Below are 20103 nucleotides of genomic sequence, written 5' to 3' on the forward strand. Positions count from 1 at the left end.
TACTTAAACCAAAATGGCATACATCAAATTGTATTGCAACATGCACAACAATATTTAAAAACATAGTGAACTATATATGGAGTGTAATGACACAAACTTTGTAGATATAGCAAATCATTAAATTATCCCTCGAAATTGCACATATCTCATCAAACTTATGATGTCATATCCCTGAAGATTTGTCACTTAATAGCTTTAAACAGAGCCTAGACTTCATCTCGGTCTGTCTGAATTATTGATATATATGTACATGCAAGCATGTTTTCCATAGCAATCCCTTTACATAGGAAGGAAACTACCACAGTAATAACATCATTATATATGTTTTACATATAGAGGCAGTACTGGAAGGGAATGAATCCTTTAGTAAAGAAAACCAGACATGGATCAAAACACACCTTCAAATAGCGTGTAAAACTAGAATTACCTGAGCTACATTGTATGGTACTCAGTCCAACTCCTCCGCTAATGTAGAGCACTGTATGGAATAGCGACCGACTGGAAGTTTGATTGCTTATTTCTAGCACTGCTTTAAATAGGCTCTAGAAGGAAAGAATCATTTGGTTGAGTAAAAACATAACTGGCAACAAGACGCTGATTGTATGTCACACAGGATTTATAAGAACGTTATTTAAGCACACTTCCACACTTATTTAAGCACACTTCCAAAATTCTATATTCTTTTATCAGCTACTCACCCAAATTTGTTATCTTGAAAAACAAATGAAGATATTTTTAATGAAACCTGAGAAATTTCTATCCCTCCACGGAAAGTTCAAATGCCATGTATGCTTTGTTTGATGCATGAGAAACCAATGAGCTTTGTTGCTTGCATGGGACTCAATCATGTTTACCATATTTAATGTGCTCTCTGTATTTGCATTATCAATGTCTATATGAGGCAGATTTAATTTGGGGTTTTATCCACATATAATGGTTACCGATGTTCTCCTTCAGCCCCTCCCCTGGATTTCCTGCGCTCCATTCTTATGGGTTATTTACAATGGTATGAACTTTTTTCAAGCTTTTGTAGCCATTGCCTTTCATTGAAGGGACAGCCCTATAAGGAAGCTTGTTGCCCACGGGCCCATGGACACCCAAACACAAATCAAAAGTACTTTTTAACGGCGGAGAATTGTGACTTTTTATCTCGCCAGTTTTGTTCATAAGCTCAATTAGGTGTTTTATACAGCCCGATTTCAATGGCAATATCGTACCTATTTTACCAAGGTGGCTAATTTGTAATTAATTCTTACCCCACACTCGTACAAATTCATCCGAATTGTTCAAACTTCGTAAAATATGTACAATTTGGCCAAAAATCTTATGAATTGCTGAAGGACCTAACACCTACACCCCCCATAAAACCTAACCGCCCACTAGGGGTTTAGACAAATCTGTATGAAAATTGTTCGATTGCGGTCATACACCATTTGTACGTAATCGCCACCCCACTCGTAACAATACGGACGAATTGGTCATCTGATCGCGTGGTTTATATCACACTTATCCGGCCCCCGTTAGCCTTGCCACGCTCCACTCAGTCTTGTGCCGCCCTCCCGTTCCGCGTGCCCCGACCATCTATAACCTCTGAATGTGCGCACCCGAGTCGGCCGTTCTAGAGCCACACCCCCCATCTGCATTATGAAGTTTCCCTGTACATTGCACGCTACCTTCGCTCCCGATTTTAAACTCACCATTAAGAAAAATAGTCAGGTCGATGTGCGACGCCTCAATGGCAATTCTGAGACGTTGGAATGTGTGATGGACTCAACTTGCAACTGTAAGAAAAAAGTCTGAATGTGAGCTCATTCAAGTTGCCCTTACGCACCCGAAAAAAAGGGGTTCCATAGCAATTCTCTGGGCATTGCACATGCTCTGCATTTTGTGTTTGCAGATGATTGAAAGTCTTACAAGTTTGGGATAACATAAAAGAATTGGAAAGTCTTACAGGTTTGGGACAACATGAAGCAGTAAAAAAAGAATATTTCGTCCCCAGAAACTTAAGGGTGTTTTAAGCTCAACATCAAAAATTTTTGTGATGAATGATGTGTGACCTCTGTCTGAACAATTGAGTGCAGATGATGACTTTTCTCAATCATTGTCGATTGTCAAATAAAATGTAATTCAGAAGCATTTGGTTCAGTTAAGCTCAACTGAGGTCAATCAAAAGTTGAGAAACACCAACTAATGAGCCAAATTTAGAAGCTTATAAACACATTTTACTTGACAGTATATTTCAAAGCGTTGAAAATGTTGAGCTGATCATATCATGCCACTTTTCTCATCTACCACATCAGAGCACCGGTGTGGCGAAATGCAGCCGAGTAGGAACTCTCTTTCTCCTGGATCAAGCTGTCCACCCAGATCCCTCTTTGACGGTAGTTATGATAGACCTTCAGAAAGGCCATGACAGTGATGCCAAGCCAAGTCAGCCAGGCCGCCCACAACCCAAACTAGAGGAAGCAGAAAAGGCTTGACTGTTATATTCATGAGAAAAACTGGTAATGAGCAGTGTGAAACAAAAACTAAAAATGGAAAAGTCAACAAGACCAACTCTGAATGCTGGAAGTCTGCAACAATGTGAAGATTAATAAATAACAATGTGAAGGTCAGAATTTTAGTACTTCCAACTCCATCGTCCCGAAGTCATTGGGTGTTTGATTAAATCCTTGAATAAGGTCTGTAGGTGAACACAATACTCAAGATATTTTTTACGTTTTATTCAAAGACATAAAACACATCAGTACATTACTTTGTGATTTTTGACTGATGTCACTGTGGTGTAGTTCATTTATTGGCTACATTTATCTTTTTACTTCAGGCGACTGTATTTAGGTTTGTTGTGTTCAATTGTTAAGACTATTATGATAAACAAAACGTGTTAGAATCATAAACTTTTGTTGTTCACAGAGCTTATTTTCTGCAATAATCCAAAAGCCAGTGGAAGAACACTTTTGGGTTTTGTCGAGGGAACAAGGGTGATGCTAACCTTCAGATTGGCCTACAAAAATAAGTCATCACTGCAGCACTCTATTTGAGATTTGTGAAGGTTATTGAGTCCCTATAGTTAGAATATTTAAGCAGTCTGATGTAAAGAAGGATTCTCAGTTTTGATAGGAGTCTTAATTCATTGCTAGGGGTGGATATTAACTAATAGTCTCAAATATCTGACTACCAGAATTTTGTTAAAAAGGATAGTTCACTCAAAATTGAATATTATACTGAATCATTTTAAACCTGTATGAATTTATTTCTTCTGTGGAACTTAACAGCATAACTAAAGTAAGTGTGAGCAAGAGAGTAAGTAAATAATGAAAGAATTGTCATTTTTGGTTGAACTGCCAACATAATGACCCCTACTGAAATAAAGCACTTGTGTAGTTATCATACACAGTTAATATTTTTTAACTGACCAACCTGTGCTATTGCAAACTGGTCATAAAAAGCAGAGTTGTCCAACCCTAGTTCAAGATCAGTGTCCTGAAGATCCTCACAGCTAGAAATGAACAGTAGTCAGTGTTAGATATGATTCACAAACACTTGAAGAATCAACATTTATCAAATAGATATTTCTCATGAAAACCTGAAGAACAAAGTTGCTTGTCAGACACATTCAGGGTTTATATTCAAATAAAGTAGTAGTATGTGGACACGAATACGTGACTGAACTCATGACAGGCCTATCCAATTAACTCTGGCTCTTTTCAAGCTATAAAGGCAGTCATTTTTACATTGTAGTGTTCATTTAAACATTGTAGAAGCAGAAAATAGTGGTATACCTGAAGCGTCATGCTTACCTGCTGGGCATACTGCCTCCTTCTGTGATGGCATCACACCATAGATTGAAACCCACACTGACTATTGTGCTGGACAGGAACACAGCAAACACTACAAACGTGCTGATGAGCAGGTTCAGGAAGGCATTGAAGATCGAGCTGTATAAAGAAAAGTAAAAGAGAGATTTATTCTATTCAAAACTCTATTGTCTTTCTTCTGTGGAACTTAAAAGAAGATATTTTGCAGAATGCTGAGCTGCTCTTTTCCATTAAAAGTGCTAAAGGACAGAGATTCACACCTGTTTATCCTCCGAAAGGCTATGTATAGTTATCTAGTTTTTTATTAATTAGGGATGTAACAATGCACCTGAGCCATTAAAAATCTATACAAATATGTAACAATTCATCTTAGTCATAAATCTTATTTTGTTAAAAAAAAAATAAAAAAACATTAAGAGAAATATGTATTTTATTATGAAATCAGTATATTGAATCGGTGAGAGCTTCATTTACTATAAGTTTACAACTTTATATATTTTGGCATACATACAGTATTTATTTATTTACCATGTAAGTAACCCTTTTTTTTTTTTTTTTTTTTTTTTTTTTTTTCATTGTATGGAAAAAAAAGTATCTTGGACATTCCACCTAACATATCTTTTTGTATTCCACCTAAGAAACATAATAATACAGGTTTGGAACATTTGAATGATGATACAATTTACAGTTTGGGATGAAATAACCCATTTAAATGATTATAAAATTTTCCCCATTAAATTGAAAATTTTAATGCAAAATAAAATAAAAATAGTTTTATAACAGAAATAACAAAATAATAACTTATATTGATTTTTATAGTGGCTTAACCTGAGAATTATGTGTGAATTATTTATATACAAAATATTAAAAGAGCAAGACATATAGTGTGTATATCTATTAAATGTAAAATGTAAATAAATGGCCTTTGGTTTCAGACTGACGGACTAGAATCATATAGCAATTATTAATAATCAATCTCATTATTCAAAATTCATTCCATGACTTGAGGCTGTTCTAAACCACAGTATAACCCACTATACCAGCTGATTTATACTTTGTTAGGGCCACACATTCTTCTTTAAAACAATGAAACCATTTAATCACAAATGTGTCACAGTTTATTGTTATTGAACATGTTTCCCATATAAGATCGTATTTAAAATGAAATATGTAACGAATGTAGCAGCTCCTCTGTGCTGCTATATGACATAACTGCACCCATGCATCAAATTCACAAGCAATTGGATGAAAGAAACGATCCCTCACTCATCGTGGCCTTTGCAGATGAAGAACAGCGTCCTCCAGGCTTGTACGGCGGACAGGATGAGCGACGCGATGCCGACGGCGGTGATGAAGCTGCAGGAGGACTGTGGCCCCCATTCCTCCACAATGAAGCGCTGCTTAGACACCGTGATGTTCTCATTCTGCCACATCCCCCGCGTAAAAGCAGACATAAAAACGGCTGGGGTTATTTTTAACCCAAAATGCTGGGCTGAGTCTTTATGGGTTCATTTTGATTGGGTTTATTTTATTAATTTTTTAAACACTTTTGGGTAGGTTTCAATTTACAACAGGTGTTGAGTTTAAACCTGCTGGGTGCCCCCAACGCTGGGTTATTAACGCGCCCTATGAAGAGTTTAAATCGCTTTCCAACTGTCATTTTGGAAGAACAACGGGGCAAAAGCCACTGGGTTTCAACTGTTTTAAGGTACGTTTATTTTAATGTTTTCATTAATAATTCTTTTTAACTGGGCAGAATTATAACTTCTATTTCTCTGCTCGGAAACACTAATGGTAAACTTATACAGGCCAACATTAGTTATATTAAATGACGAACAGTTTACCTCAAACGGCCCATCTTCTACGTTACGTGTACACCAGCATAATACCACGTGGTGTTAAGGTATCTAAGACGACAGATTAATAGAGTGCTTTACTTTAATGCGAGTATCAGCCAGCGACGGAATGCGCTGAAATATGTGAAAAAAAAACATATCCGTGAAAATAGAGGGAAAGAGTCGTTCCTGACACTGAAAAGGAATTTAACATTTAAGTGAGTCAAAATAAGTGAATACGACTTTCTGCTAGCCTAATACTAACGCATGCAGTTGTCCGATATCGAACATGTAAATCATACACATTAGTACACTGTCGCGTGGACCGAGGTCTTAAAAGAACCGACGATCCGGTTCAAATAAACCGGTAACACCGGTCATCAGTTCTCGGACAAAAGTGATTCCCGGAAAGGAATCGACGTCTCAGGGCCTCGATACATTTCAAAAGTGCGCGCACGCACAGCGAGGGCCGTAGGCTGCGTTAGTGAGGGGATTTTTGATGCCTGTGGGTTTTATAAAAGTCTTTTTCCATACGTAAATAAAGGTTTTTTGGTAAGTCATAATTCAAAATGTTTTTTTTTTTTTGTCAGAAGAGCACATGGATACATTTGTGAGAGAAAACTCGTCGAATGCAGTTTTATCGAGACGTGTAACGGTAAGTTTCAATGTTTACATTTATACATTTTTAACATACATAATGTTTGTCTGTGATAATCAACTAACACTTGCGTAAATTAAAAGCACATATAATTTTGTTTCGTGATAGTTAAAGCTGCACTTTGTAACTTTGTTGTCAGAATGTACATAATTTTATGAGAAAATACATTCATATACCCATTTTTCCAGATCGTGTTTTTGACTTGTCCCAAATCACTTTGGTACACCTATAAGTGTTTATATATGGACTATTTTAAAGCTGCAGAGTAACCCAGTACCTGCGTGACCTGTCATAGAAATTTCTTTGTGACTATGCAGTGTGATCTCACATATCTGTGTGCCAGTGACTGTGATTGTGTGTTTCGATATAGCCACATATTAATATAAAAACTGTGATTATACTGACTGTAACATCCTATTGGTTACACAGTTTGAAAGCACACCTTTCAGCCAATCACTATAGCATATTCAGCTTCTGTAGACCTACTCATAGGTGAATTTAACTCATAATCATGATGAACTTCACACAGTTTATTGAACTGAATCACTGCTATTAAAATCTGTATTTTGTTTACTTTATTTTATAGGTTGGAACAAGACGTGGAATTCCTTAACCGAGCAGTCCACAAAACCCCATCCATTTGTCATGGCAATTTGAAAATGCCAGCAGATCAATCAGACATTGATCATAATCAATGGACAGGTAAGGACATTCTGGACAATTTTCAAAAGGAATTGCAAATTGTATATTTAATTGCATTTTTCCACATCTGGACGCATAAATTGTGACATAGACCAAACGCAATTGAAAAGCATTTGAATTTCAGATGCCTTACACGCAAACCTGTCAATCTGTGTCAGGGGTGGGACTATACTATGGGACATGTTTGTATTGGGAGAGATATTTTGTAGTTTTTACCCCAAATCTCACTGTTTGCACTCTGATGCACGTCAGCAAAAAACAACCCTTGCAGTTCTACTCTTATTTGCCTATTTGCATCTTACCCTATATTGTATTCCTCAGGTGAAAAGCACTTGGTTAATGGTGAATATTGACCAATAGTACCATTGTGGCTCCCACCGTTAGCAGGGGATAGTAGCTGCATTTGGGGTTAAAATGACTAAAAAGATTATTTATTGTGTAAGGTGCCAAGAAATATAGGGAGACCCGGGTTGCACTGTCTGTTCTTTAACACACATCTCTCGGAGTAGCAGCTGCCTTTAGTAGTGCCTTTACCTCCATTGTCCAAAGCATTTGGCACAATTGTCTTTGAGTGACGTCACCTCCCAATACAAACACACCCCATAGTATGGTCCCACCCCTGACACAGATTGACAGGTTTCCATGTGAGGCATTGGAAATTCAGATGCTAAAATAATTGCGATTCCATTTCAGTTTTGGCATGTTACATGTGCGACAACAGTGAAGTGAAAAAGCAGACGTGGTAATTAATAACACCCGATGTACTTGTTCTTATGATGCATCTAAGCTAACATTAGTCTGTTTCATTTTTATTCCCGAGGTCACCGTAGCCACCCGGATCCAGTCTGTATCCAGATCAGATGGTGGATCAGCACCTAGAGTTGACCTCTACAGCCCTGAAAGACAGTGGATACCAGGACAACTAGATGAGCCCCAGAGACAGATCCCCAGTAAAGACCTTGTCTCCTAGACGGACATCGGCACAAGACATCGGGAACCAGATGAGTCCCCTGCACAATCTGACTTTGCTGCAGCCTGGAATTGAACTGCTGGTTTCGTCTGGTCAGAGGAGAACTTGCCCCCCAACTGAGCCTGATTTCTCCCAAGGTTTTTTCTCAATTCTATCACCGATGGAGTTTTGGTTCCTTTCCGCTGTTGCCTCTGGCTTGCTTAGTGGGGACACTACTTGATTGCACAGCTGGACGATAAATCACTGAATCAATGATGAACTGACTTTAACTGAAAATTGAGTATTTACTGTTGTCCTTTTGCATTATTACACACTATTTTCCTATTTAATACTGTAAACCTGCTTTGACACTGTATTTTTTAAATATAACAGGCTCATTTACTCATCATACATGGAAAATACAGTTGCAAGTGGACTTTGCTTTTCCATTTGAAATTTGGCAGTCACTGTGCATTAGTGAAAACGCAAACAGTAATGCAAGATTTTGCAATTGTGTTTTGATTATGTCACCAATTTGTCACATGTGGGAAAACGCAATTGAAAATATAATTTGCAATCCTTTTGAAAATTGTCCTTCCATAGACAGGCTCTATAGCAGAGTTCACTGCTCTCAGCTGTAGATCTTTGCTTCAAAGTTTCTAAGTGTTTGACAATAGTTCACCCAAAAATGAAAATTCTGTCAGTAATTATTCACCCGGGTCTGAAAGCTCTTGGATTTCATCGAAAATATCTTAACTTGTGTTCTGTAGATGAACAAAGGTCTTACGGGTTTGTAACAGACATGAGGGTGAGTAATAAATGAAAGTATTTTCATTTTTAGGTGAACTATACCTTTACTACCTAAAACAGTGTACAAATCTACCTAGGAGTCTTTTATATACCTGTTATAAATTTTAGGACATCTTTAAATGATTTTGCATTCTCTGTCTTTTTAAATTTTAATTGTTTATGTTTAAAGAATGTGTATTTAAATAGCTTGTAAACATGTCAAAATATAATAATTAAACAGCTAGACAAAGGTCATTCAGAACTAATTTTCTTATTTATTGCAACTGTATTTCTGTGATTTTTGCATTTGTTGAAAACGAAAAAAGAAAATTGCATGTTGTTTGTCATTGGTACAAATTTTGACACATTTGTGAATGTCAGATTGCATTAAAAAATAATAACTTTTTAACAGTCTAAATAACCTGTATTCTTCATTATTTATTAATCCATGATTGTCTTGTTAAGCATAGGGGAAATTATGAGAATAACCCAGCAAGATAACCCAGAACCACAAAAATGCAAACACACACAATGGTTTAAAAATGGCTATATCTTGGGTTTTCTCAACAACCCAGAAAGATCAGTGCAATCTATAGGGGAGAATTATTTAGTCAAGTCTATTTTATTTTATGAGGGCTTTTAGGCTACTACTATTGTTTTACAGCTTTGCAGTAGTGTTTAAAAAAATATAAAAAATTGAATAAAATAATACATTGAATGATGAAATTGACTTTTTAAAAAATAACAAGAAAATACTATGCCAAAAATAAATAAATAAATGTTTATAAATTAAAATATATAATGCACATAATCTGCTGATCAACTAACAGACCAAAATTCAAGCTATGCACTCTGCTATAGACCTCAGTTTTTTATTTGCAGTTCTGAAGCAGTCGCCTCTTTGACATGACAAACTCTTCTTGCTTTCTATATTCATCAAAAATACTAAATAATTATTCATAATCAGCTTTGATATTTCTATGAATATTAATTGTCAAAGGTCTGTGTCAGCTGAAAATACAGAAATGTGATGGTTGCCTGATAACACTTCCATTCACATCCATTGAAAAAGTCCATCCCCTGTCGTTCTCTCACATCAAAATACCAACATATTTGCTTAGAGCTGTTTTCACATTTAAACAGTGCTTGATCTGGCATCTCGATTCAAACTAGAAGACCTTTTCACACTGGAGGAAGTAATATTATGGTTTGAGTATTTTAGCCAAAAGCAAGGGTTTGAGGTTAAAATCACCTTAATGATGGATTTGTGTCTTACATACATGCAGGTTTTCGCTTTACAAGACGCACTGATGGACTGGAGTTGTGTGGGATTACTTGTGTTTTGTTTTTGTTAAACATCCCATTTACTTTCACCTATTTAATTGTTATGTTGCCATAAAATACAGTTTAGGCTAGGGTTAATAATAATAATACATTACACAATAATAATAACAATAAAATTGTAATATTTTATCCAGTTAGCATGAAAATGTACTGCATAACAGTACATACTGTACATAAAGCTTCTAAAGTGCAGAAGGAAATCCATTGCTGCTTTCTCAGCATTTGAAGTCACCGCACCACATACTCTACACGCTTTCAGCTATTTTCACTTAATTGGTTTTGTAAGGCTTAGAGCAGCCAAGAAACCATTCTTGCAGAACGGCAACAAGCTGAGGAAATTACAGTATGTGGGTCCATTTACCTTTGAGTAACAACCAGTGCCAGAAAGTCCTTGAATGCAATGAGTGCAAAATTTTAAACTGTTATTACAATGACGCCTTCTGTAAAGCAGGCACTGTCATTAAATATACAGCAGGTGTATCATAACATAGCTGATATTGTGTTAGATCATTGACAGGACAAGAAGAAATCATATTATATAGTGTTTTTATAAATGACATGACATTCTTCAGTTTTCAAATACCTTGTGCATAAAAAAGTACTGAATAGCAGATACATAATTAAAAGCATGTTCATAATATTTGTAATTTTAACATTTATATTGTTAACATTTGGTGTATATATATATATATATATATATTTATATATATATATATATATATATATATATATATATATATATATATATATATATATATATATATACACACACACAAGATATATAATAAGATGTGGTTGGCTAATATGCACGCATACATTTTTTTTTCCCCATCAGTTTAAGTTTTGTACATGACTTTATTGTGATATTTTTGATCAACTAAAACATTTACATATGACAATTGTAATAACACCCTTTAATTAATGTATAATATGTTAAACTTATGATTGCATTTGTTTATTGTTTAATTTTTTATGCTGATGGTTTTTGCTATTTTTTATTTATTTATTTAACATTTAAGCTCGCTTGATTTGTTTCTCATTTTTTCGCTGATGGCCTTGATGTGAAGTTGGTCTATGATCAATCTGATTAATGGTCACTTTAAGAGATCCTCTCCAGCCTGTTACTTCATCTTTCTCTTCCTGATCACAAAAAAAAGCATAAAATTATCAAATTAAATCAAATGTGGCTGTTATCCTGTGTTCTCTCTAATTTCTTTCTGAGTGTATGTGGATAGAATGAGAGAATCAATATCCTCATGGCCATTAATGTATGTGTCTATGGTCACTGAATTACTGATAAGTTATAGCAACTGTATCAAAAAAAGCTGCTGTGTGGACAGATTATATAGAATAAGATATCGACTTTAAACAGAAACTGAGAGCATGCTGAATTTGCATCATAACCACAGGAGCATAAAATATTATTTATGCATTATCACCAGTCAAACTTCATAAAATGAGATTGTGAACTGAGTGGTGAAATCCTCACCAACTGTCACTGTATAGTGGCAAACGAGTTGAGACCAAGTTTTTATATGAAAAGCCCCATGTGTCCAATTTTAGCAGTCTAAATTACAAGGGGCAGCTTTTAGAAACTGTTAGTTGATGGTGCTGAATGATTATGCAATGCACACCTGCTATGCAAAAAATCAGCCTCACCTTCCTGATGTTATACTGCCACTGTGTGGTCAGAAGTCTGGGATGAATTCTGTAAATTCAATGAAATGCCTGTTATACAACCAGAGGTAAAATGCTGTTTAGCATGTCATACCGTTTGCCTCCCTGTTTTTCCACTCTTGGATCTTGGATGGAAGATCTAAGAAGCTTCCAAGCCAATGAGGTTGGGGACATCGTGCAACAGGAAATGTCCGTGTTTTCTGAAGAGAGGAAGATAAGAGATACTGGTTATTAAATCAGATACACATGGATCAGAGAATATCAAGGACAAGGAATCAACTGTTAATTTAAAAATTTTATTAATTCATAACTTAAATAATAAAATCAAATAAAATTATTATAATTATTGGTAAAATAATTAATTATAAAATTGAATAATTAATATTATTATAATTTATTATTTGTGGAACTTTTATATGACATAAAAAAGCATCAGTCAGTTTCTTTTCTTAATACATTTGTCAGTTAAATAAAAAAAAAATAATAATTGTTCATCACAATAACTTTGAATATTCCACTAAAATTTAGCAAACCAAAATGTATCTAAATACTTTTTGTCAATTTTTTTTTCACAACAGCATATGCCATGTTTGAATTATCTAAAAAAAACCAAACAAACTTTTTTTGTAAAATGTTTTGCTTTGAATTTGTTTGTATGTTTTGTGTGTGTGTGTGTGTGTGTGTGTGTGTGTGTGTGTGTGTGTAGATCAAGTAAATACTTGATTCTTTAAAGTTTATACTTTTTAGGCCACAGTACATTATACCTCGTGGTAGGAGAAACCTGCTCTAAAGCAGGAAGCAGTCCGCTGGAAGCCTGGTCGAGTTTCCAGCGCCTGTTTCCACCAGCTGCCCAGCTTACAGTGACCCACCCCGGCCTGAGAGGTGGTCCGGAAAATACACTGCTATCTTTTTTTGTGCTAGTGATCCTGGACTCGCTTGAGGACCGGTGTCTGGACTGCTGAGAAAGACTGAGCTGCTGGGTGTGGGACGGGCTGGACTCTGGGAACCAGCAGGATTCTGGAGCTGCCGTGGGATCGTTGGGAAGATGGCTGAGGCCCCTGAATCCACCTATGGAGCTTTAATGGGCACGTAAGGGAACAGGGCCTGGTAGTGTTCTCGATCATCTACTCATATGTGTCAGCATGTTGTAGATGATCCAGGAGGTTGTGCATGGTATTTGTGATGGCGCAGGAATTGAGGATTTCTGGCTGGTCTATGGCATCTTCAGGATATGAAAGTCTTCCTGGCATTCCCTGCCACTTTCGTGTGGAGAGACAGCGCCTGCTTTTTACAAGAAGTAACAGGCCAAAGACTTTGTTAACAGGAGGCAAAATGACTTTTTGGTGTGGTCCATGTGTTTAGTTATTTACAGTAAGTATGAAGGGAACACAGACAGACAGAGAGACGTGGTTGTCTATTATGCAACCATACATTTTTTCTCTCATCAATTTATTTATTTATTTTACAATATGTGGTCATAAAGGCATCACTCACCCTTAAGGATTTCAGCTCTAGAAAGCTGCTAATTCTTGACCTTAGAATCCTGCAGGCAAACAACTCTGTGTTTGGCTGACTGGGTGAAATGATCCACCTCTTTCTAGTCTCTCAGTCAGAATCGTGGGCTTAATGCCAGCCATCAGCACCCCAGTTTTATTGTAAGTTAACGTCTCTGTGGGAAAAAAATATAGTGATCATTGTCATCCCCCCATGCTCAGTGAGAGGCACTATCTATATATCAATCTTCAGAGTGACAGTTTTGGCCAAGCTTCGAGTTTGTTCTTTCATACTGTATCTTAGTATAAGGGCGGTTACCATTACCTTTATATCCTAGATATTTCACAGAAAAAAAATAGAATAACAAAACAGCATATCTTGGAGGTATTTAGACTTGGAAACGTAAGTGTTTTTGAAAGATATAAATTCATGTGTCAAATCGCTGACTTTCTGGACAAGAGCATTGCATTTTTGGTGAAATTGTTAAGATCTTCTCTGAAACTCTCACGTATACGTCATACATAAGAGAGGTTGATGTCTTTTCTCTCAAAGGAGAAAAATCTCAGATTCTGGAAATAACAAGTTTCCATTTTTTCACTCAAATTTAGCTCACGACTGTGAAATCCGAATGATTGAGATGTATTCGTCTTCTGGTGATAACTCTGTCCGGTTGGACGATCTTCCCCTTTAACTAGATTCCTAAATTAGGAGGCAAACTCAACTGATTAGAAAAACTACCAGTCATACAAGGTTATGAGACTCCACCCTGACTGCTGTGGGGGGTTTGATAACAAAGTTCTGACTCTCACGCTGGGATCCTCGGGAAGTGAGCACACTGAACTGATGTCCTCATTTACGTAGCAGTTAGGGTGAAGGTTAAGTGTGCTCAAGAGTCTAAAAAACAGCAAGAGAAACACAATCAAACATCAATGTGGAATCACTCTTACAGTAACATTTGCAAACCCTTCAGTCGGACTATAAAATTGAAAAAAAGGAATGTTCAAAACATAAACAAACTGAACAAAATCATTCACGATAAGTTGAATTAATGACAAATCTAGTAGCATGAAATCATACCTAACATAACATGAAATGACCACATTGATATGTCTATCATGATTTGTGATCGACAGCTGTCAGTAAAATGACCTAGTGTTTATTTTTGTGTCCAATTTCTATAAACCAGTGACTAGCTTTTCATTAAAGTTAATATTCATATTGTTTATAAACCCATCTGTTCAGGTTTATAGAAGAAAACAGAGAGCTTGTTTTCAGAGAGTTGCTTGTCACGAATAATAGAGGCTCACCTCCTCTCTGCATGTGGGCCTCGACTGCAACCACCCCTCAGCTGAGTGTGAGATGACGTCCAGTTTCCACCCAAGGAGAAAAATCTTCCTCTATAAACTTTATAAAAGATCTTTTATTAATGTTGAGTCAGAATATAACAGTAATAGAAGGCTGTTTCAAACCACAAGATTACTGGTAAAAAATAAAAAAGATAACCTTTTTACTCCACAATTCTGAAATTGTAAGATATATAGACTTTTTTCCTCACAATTCTGAGTTTATATCTCACAGTTTCTGTATTTTTCTCTATCTTGCAAGAGATAATCGTAGAACGGTAAAAAGATGTTAACACGCAACTGATAAGATACTGTATAAATTTAATTCTAAGAAGTCGCAAGTGTGAGATATAAACACGCAATTGTGAGAGAAAAGACCGCAAAAGTTGCAATTGATTTAATTTTTTTTATTATGTGGTAGAAATAAAAACAGAATTGTGAGACGTAAAGTCAGAATTACATTTATGTAAATTGCGAGAACAGTCAGAATTGCGAGATGTACAGTAAATTGTGAGAAAAAAAGTCAGAATTACAGGATGTAAATAATTTATGTTAAAAATAAGAATTGCTTAAACTCAGAATTGCAAGAAAAAAGACAGTTGAAAGATCTAAACTGAGATTTGTAAGATATAAGTCAGAATGGCATGATGTAAACTCAGAATTGTGAGAAAAAAAGTCAGAATTGTGTGATGTAAACTCAAAATTGCAAGAAAATTCAGAATTGCGAGATGTAAACTAGGAATTTAGAGGGGAAAAAAATCTAAACTGCAAGCTGTAAACTCGTAATTAAAAAATAAGAATTGTATAATGTAAACTGATTTTTTGTGTGATGTAAATTTTTTTGTTTGTAGAGGGATTGAGTTTGTTTTTTTGGAATACTTTATTATTTTTTTAAAGTGTTTATTATTAATTAAAAAATAAGAATTGTATAATGTAAACACCGGGCGTCCATTTAACAAGATCATTACTAAAAAAAAAAACATTCAAATTCAGCAGTCAACAATCCTCAACACCATCAACTTTCCCTGTGTCAGGCTGTTGATGGAGAGCGCCTCTGTGGTGGCTGTCTAGAGTGAGGGCGTTAGATTCGGAACTGCCAGGGATCATGGTCCTGAGCCAGAGTTTTGGTCCTCATCTGGGATCGTGGCTTTCCCTCCTCTTCACGGCACAGCAGTAAGAGTTCCTGCTTTAGGAGGATTGGTGTCTGTGCAGATGGGGCTTCTGAGGCAGACAGCTGGTGGCTGAAGAGCAGGGAATATAAAAAAGCCAACAGATCCCTGCTGTCAGGAGATGTGGAGGGAGAGGAGCAACACTGGAGACTCATTCCATGTATCCGGGGGGGTAATGAATTGAGATGGATAGAAAAATAAACTGCTGGACTAGCTTGATGGAAAGATAGATGAATGTTGCATTCATTTAAAATCAGTGAATGAACATGGCTGTATCTGTGAGTCAGTGCACCTACTGGTCTGCAGAGGGCTAGGTCTTCCTCACACTCTTCCTCAACAGCTCTTTGCTTTGAACTTACAATGAAATGGTCCAACTGATGTGCTCAGTTAGCAACATAGCATGAGAAGTTTGTGCACTGTTTCCCACGATATCTCCAGGTTACTTTTGCGCAGAAACAGCCCCACTCTAAAAAGCAGAAACTAAATAAACAGTAAAATCAATTTTTTTTACTGCAGTAATATTTGCATTCCGCAAAGGATTCATTAAACTGATCAAAAGTGAGCAGTAAAGAACAAATGTCACAGAAGGTGCCTATTTCTTATTTGTTATTCTCTCTCTCTCGCGCTTCTTTTTAACTTTCTACTTAATCAAAAGAGTCCCTGAAAAAAAAAAAAATCAGTTTCGAAAATTAACATGTTTAATTGGCGAACCAACACCAGCATAATAGAATTATATCTGAAATGATCATGTGACACTGAATACTCTGGGAATTGGCTGCTTTAAAATTGCTGAACTGTCCATCACACAGGAAAAATTAAATTTGAAAATATCAAGATAGGAATAGAGGAAAAATGGAAATAAAACTTTAATTTAAATAGCAGTAATATTAATGATACAATATATTGTAACCACATTTACTGTGAGTTATTTTTAGATAATGGTAATGCATCTTTGATTTAAAATAAAATGCAGGCTCGTAGTGACCCTAAGAACAACATATTTAAAAAAAAATAACACATAAACGTTCCTAAAAGGTGAGCTTGTTTCGTACCCGTTATTTTCTTTGGTAAAGGACCTATTTCAATTATAGACTGCCTGAGTATCTTGACAAAATTTCCTAGAGTCCAGTGGGTCATGCATGTGGTACAGCCAGGCAGACAGTGGCCGCGGATTTTGTCCTTCACCATCCAATCACCATACAGCCAAACCAAATAATTTTCCATCAGCATGCTGAGAACTGTATAATGTCAAATAACATGCAACATTATTATGTGAAGATGAAAGCAGCTGTAGTTTAACTGCTTCGTTCTTACAGGTTTTTGACATACTCTTTCTTGCTTAGGTATTGTGCTGTCCACTGGACTGCATATTTTGGCTTTCATATCAGCTTGAGATGAGCCAACCCCCGGTCCACAAAAAATAGCATGGAATGGCAAAGAAATACCAATTTGTTTATACCATTCAGTTTACCCAAATGCAGAAGTTTACCAGTTATCCCAGGGTGAAAATAATTAACGATATCTAGAATCACCTTCACAACGAGAGAGGGCCCACCGTAAGTACTACAAATCCCTGATTCTCACAGGACATGAATGAAATATTTAAAAACAGGTGAACATACTTTAGTTTGGAGTCCTCTAATCAGGAGCCCAGGCCTCAGAGATATACATCTGAAACATAAAGCATAACCATAATAATAACTCCAATGTACTGCAATACGAAAAAACAACAGTCGGAGAAAAGGAACTTAGGTTCATAAGGACATCAAATTGTGATTTACTTGTTGTGTAGTAACACAACCACACAGAGTTTGATTTCTTGAATGTTCTCCATGACTGGGTGTGATGCTGTAGAAGATACTTCAAGTGCTGCTCGGTTCTCTCCTGTCTTCATAAGGTCCTAGAAACAGCATAATGGTGCCATGGCAGTGTTGGAGGACATGCTCTTGGGCTCAATAAGACATTATTGAGTCCTGAAATAACAATGTTCAAGAGCTCACTGGGTTTAGACCAAATGTAACGTAATGGACACCACTCGCACAGTTTGAGTGATGGTTTTGAAAACATCATCTCACTGTTATTATCCGTGATCTAGAAGCCAGAATCCACAGATCTGCTTTGAAATGCAGAGTGGGATACTGAAGACATGGCAGAATTGACTGCAGGAGATCATCCTTACAGTGAAGGAATTTATACACATCCAGGACAAAGTACATTTCATCTGGGAGAGGATTTTGTTTAAGAGAGAGTTATCCTCTCAAAGCTGAGAATGTAAATGATTTTTGTACATGTAATGATGCATATTCATTTTATATAATATATAATATGCATGTGTAAACACACACACACACACACACACCACACACACATTACCATTCAAATGCAAATATTTGGGGTCATATGACTTTTTCAAAAATCCCTTTGAAAGAAGTCTCTTATGCTCACTCGTATTTATTTATTCTTGTTAAATTATTGTGTCTTCATTGTAATTTTATGCAGCACTGGTTTTTTTCCAATAAATAAATAAATAAAACTCAGTACTATAAAAAACTCAGTAATATGAAATACGCGTACTATACTAAGAATTTCAGTTGTATTAAAGGCTATGTTAATCGTTATTCGGCTAAACATAAACAGAAAAAAAATAATCATTCCAACAACAAAAAAAATTATAATATTTTACAAATATAGTTAACCATACTGTTATATTATTGTGGAACAGAAATGCACTGTACATGAATTAATAACATTTCAACATAAAATAAGTGTAAAACAGTAAATAGTTATTAAAATAAATATACTATAATAACTAAATGTTAAAATAGAAAGAAGCAGGATACAATGGCCTGGACAGACAGGATGTCAATATTAGGCAGCACCACTAGCTTTAGCAAAGCCTCTAGAGATGGTGGTGGGTATGTTTGATAGGCACAATCTTCTGAAACCCATACAGACCCATGTTGTTTAACTATATGAGCCACCATAACCTGAATAAGGGAGCTCCACCGGCACGTATCCTCAGCATAACCGCTGATGAGAGAATAATGGTTATTAACATTTCAAATTTCTATTAAATGTTAATAACAATACATGATTTTGTAGGTTAGTGTGGAAATGGTAGTTCATTACCGATCAACTCCAGACATGTTCTCCTATGTTTCTTGTCCATCTCACACCACATCTGAGATATCCTCTTCATCTCATGGGCTTCTGAAAAAGACACAAAACAAACACAAATAAACATGAGGACATAATTAATTACAGTGTACTTTTGTACTTGATTTAAACATTCAAAAGTGAAATTATCAGAAAGAAAAGGAAAAACTCACCGGGGGTGATTGGGCAGAAGTCCTGTGATGCTCCACCACTGCACCAGCCGGCCCAATAGGATGTGTTGCCAGATTGCATGATGGTCTTGTTTCAAACATCCCCAGATATATGACGCCCTGCTCCTAGTGTGCACATCCCACAATGGAAACACCAATGAAACAGAGATCGAAAACCATTTTTCTTAGAGCCTTCATATTCCAACATTTTTTTAATGTTCATGTTATCCTTCACATCTGGTTGCATTCCAAACAATATGTGCGATCAATCAATCAAGAAAGCAATCTTTAGTACACAGACTTATTATTATACATCATATGTATTATTACATATACTAAATTGAATTAACCGGTCCACAAATCTGTTGTTTTGCAAAAATACTAAACTATTTTCCATAAGGTCTCCACCAATTTGCATTTAGTTTTTAAATAATTATTGCACATTGATGTTTTAGTATACAGATATCCCAAACCGTTGACAAATTAATAGGCAACTCATTGAATTTCACTGTGTGAAAAGCTATCATAGTTAATAATGCATATTTAGATCATCAAGTCAGTAAAAGGAAAAAAGATTTTGGCATTAAAGTGCAAAATATTGGAGCCCCTTGAAGGGAAATAGTGATGGTGAAAAAATAAAATAATAAAATAAAATAAAGTAAATAAATATAGAAATATATATTATAAGCCGTACAAAAATACTTATACTTCGGTTAAAATAATATGATGTACTGCTATGACTAACTTACTGTGAATTATACTATACTATATTATATTTTTTATTTTATTATTATTTAATTTATTTTGTATTTGAGTGCTTTTTTTATTTTAATTTTTCATTTATTTTAATTTTTTTTCTGGGCAAACAAATGCAAATGTTTTGTGAGAGAAACGCAGGAATTTTTAGGAGAAACACAATATGCCAGAGAACTCAAAAGTTTTGTGAACAAACGCAAAAACATTGAAATATAATTTTTTTTCCTCCCATCCTCATATATG

The 20103-nt window shown here is 35.7% G+C and overlaps 1 pseudogene; it reads right to left on the bottom strand.

The window, feature by feature from the left end:
* Positions 1-2001: 2001 nt before the first annotated feature.
* On the bottom strand, positions 2002-5272 carry LOC122133975 (annotated as a pseudogene).
* Between the last annotated feature and the right edge of the window lie 14831 nt (positions 5273-20103).

This window comes from Cyprinus carpio, chromosome A17, assembly GCF_018340385.1.
Source record: "Cyprinus carpio isolate SPL01 chromosome A17, ASM1834038v1, whole genome shotgun sequence".
NCBI classification, from domain to species: domain Eukaryota; kingdom Metazoa; phylum Chordata; class Actinopteri; order Cypriniformes; family Cyprinidae; genus Cyprinus; species Cyprinus carpio.